Here is a 3,300-nt window from a genome sequence, read left to right as displayed (position 1 = left end):
AATCAGATCGATAGATCGATGATCAGCAATCCTAATACTATGCACTAGTCTCCATCGATCGGACCTAGTGCTTAATTTTGATATATATCATGTGAAAAAAGACTCAGAATGCTCCTGTAACGGACACCATGATGACATACTTTAGAAAATCGGACGTCTTTCAAGAGAATGCAGTCCAAGTCATGACAAATATTAATGAGAGAGAGAGAGAAAGAGAGAGTTTACAACTTTACACACATCCGTTCAAGTTTCTAACATAATGATATTAGGTTGGAACTTTTACACGTGGTTCAGGAACCGACCTCTGCGATGGCCTTTTCTCATGATGGCATGCTTGTTTTAAAAAAAATATAACACCGCCTCATATATATTAAAAAAAAGAATCCCAGTAATTAATGGCCATTAGGTAGGTCTTTGGTCATCAACGACTCATCATGATATTAAGCTAGCACTATTTCAGGGATTAATCGATCCGCGGGGGGGTACGTAATGGGTCAAAGCACATGCTACTACTATACATGTATATATGACTCATGACTATAGATCAATAAAACCGAAAAAAAAAAAACAAAAAAAAAAGGATGAAATTTATTCACCGACACGCGCTTATATGGGTCAAAAAGAAACGAAGAACGGGTGTAAGTTGAAGAGTTCGTAGAAATTGCATTTCGGAGACTAGCTGAGTATTCAACACGCACGTCGATTCTCATATCATATGGTGAATTTAAATTACGATGAAATTACATGCAGTTTGGATCTCAATGAAAACTCGGCTTATATATGTTCGTTTCTTTGGCCCTGGCCGGGTGACATCAACGCGGTTGAGGCCGTGTTGTGCTAATTGTCTGATGGATCGATCATCCATTCAAATGTATTTAATATGGTAGGTGAATTTACAGAGCTATATCTTCCTTAATTTATTCATTTTTATTTTCTTTTCTCCTTCCCATTTAACGTACTGGCCTGGTCTATAATTCATTACTTCTTGTTAATAGTCCGACTCCGAAAATGCGATAGAATTTTAAATCGGACGATGAATTTGATCTACATTCATGATCGATCGCTCAACTTTGCCGTGTCAAAGTTTTCGCAAATGGCTTGCGTTGTCGGTTTCTCTACAACGCGTATGGATTATCATCGAGAGTTGACAATCCTGCCCGGAGCCCACATTTTCCGCTGTCTTGCTCTTTGCAGCCAGCTCCTTAGTCTTATATACTTTTTCGCAACTTAAAAATTCAAATATGAACATTAGAAAATGCAGTAGTTAAATCTCGAATTCATCCAATATTATGAAGTCTTGTTAGTTTTTAACACTAGACTGGCGATGCAAAAATAAGAACAACAATATATATATATATAGAAAACTGATAATTACAGTCGTGAGTGTAAAAATGTTACGCAATCATTTTAAAAATAAATAAATAAATAAATACGGGACTTGCATAAAAAAATTAATTTTTTAATAGTGGATCTCACTATTTTTCAAAACGACTGCACAATACTTACACACTTTACGATTGTATGTAGCATTACTCATCTATTATTATATATAAAAGCGGAGTCATATAATTCTGACATGTCATCCTATCCATAAAAATAGACATTCTGCCCATTAAATTTGAAGTGTTATGTTTATAAAGTAGTAAACTTTTTAAAAGCGATGTTTCATTATGAACCATTGTAACTTTTAAATTTAATTTATTTTCTTACGTATAAAAATATAAACCGATTTAACTCTCCACTCAAATGTACTATTTTAGAATGTGTTTAGATATTGAAGTGAGTTGAGTTGAGTTGAGTTGAAATGATAAAATATTGTTAGAATATTATTTTTTAATATTATTATTATTTTTGGATTTAAAAAAGTTGAATTGTTTATTATATTTTGTGTTAGAATTTGAAAAAGTTGTAATGATAAGTTGAGTTGCGAGTAGTTAAAGATCCAAACAAAGCCTTAATCTTTATATCGTTTCGTCAAATAAACCGTCCTAGAAATTGTTTCGAATTTATTTAGTATAAAATCTTATCTCTCTTTAAGGTCTCGTTGTTTTCACAGTTCATATCAATTCATTTAATCTAATCATTACAATTTTTTTAAATTTTTACATAAAATAAAATAAATAATTTAATTTTTTTAAATTTTAAAATAAAAATAATATTAAAAATATATATTCTAATAATATTTTATTTAATTTATAAATTTTAATCTCAATTTATTTCATCTCATCTGTGAAAATAAATGAAGCCTGAGTGTGTTTGGACGTTGAAGTAAGTTGAGTTGAGTTGAGTTGAGATGATAAAATATTGTTAGAATATTATTTTTTAATATTATTATTATTTTAAGATTTAAAAAAATTAAATTATTTATTATATTTTATATTTAAATTTAAAAAAATTATAATAATAAATTGAGATGAATTAAGAGTAGTTGAACATACAATAAAATCCTAAATCTCGTCCTCATTCACGACAATCTGCTCATTTCCGTTATAGGCTCGTATGTATGATAGCAACTTCCAAGCAAAATAACTGGAGAGACGCAGGGCGCAAGTCATAATCCGTTCCTCTGACTTTCAACGTCTGACATTGTCAACTCGACTTTATTATTCTCTCTCTCTCTCTCCCCCTCCCCTCCTATAAATTAGTCCCAGGAAGCCCTCCCCCCTTGAAACCAAGAACATTCAAATTAATTTCTGTATTCTTTCATTCCGGTCCGAAACAAAGTGCACCCATCGTTCATCTTACGTCTGATCTAATGGCCAAATCAAACACAAAACCGCACCTTCTCATACCATCAAGTCTGCTGTTGATCACCTGTCTCATACTATCATTTTCATCCTCTTCGTCAGCCAGGCTCTTGAATATCCTACTCATCAACTCCCCAGCGGATGAACAGGCTGATCTGAACCTCCAACTTCCCGGAGACAACGTTTTTGTGGGCTTCCCATTGAAGAAAGAATCTCGGCACGTTTTACCATGTCATGGTCATCGCATGGAATCTAGCAACTCCAAACGAAGCTTCCCCGCAACTGCGACACTTACCGGGAAATATGGTCCCATGGTTCTCTCTATGCTTCCGAAGGGGGCGCTGCTTCCTCCATCTGGGCCGGGCAAAGAAATCAACAACTCGAACAACTAGTTCACACGCATGTGTTCCTGCTCCATCCTGCGGTCGATTGGACTCTGTTTCTTGTCTCTTAATTGATTTCTTACGATCTTTATTTTTATTTTTATTTTTTCCTATTCATGGTAACTATTATTTTGGAAGTGTAAATATATAATTACCACTTTTCTTTCTGT

The sequence above is a fragment of the Juglans microcarpa x Juglans regia genome, chromosome 1D (genome assembly GCF_004785595.1).
Source record: "Juglans microcarpa x Juglans regia isolate MS1-56 chromosome 1D, Jm3101_v1.0, whole genome shotgun sequence".
Taxonomy (NCBI): Eukaryota; Viridiplantae; Streptophyta; class Magnoliopsida; order Fagales; family Juglandaceae; genus Juglans; species Juglans microcarpa x Juglans regia.
Note: the sequence above shows the minus strand (reverse complement) of the source record.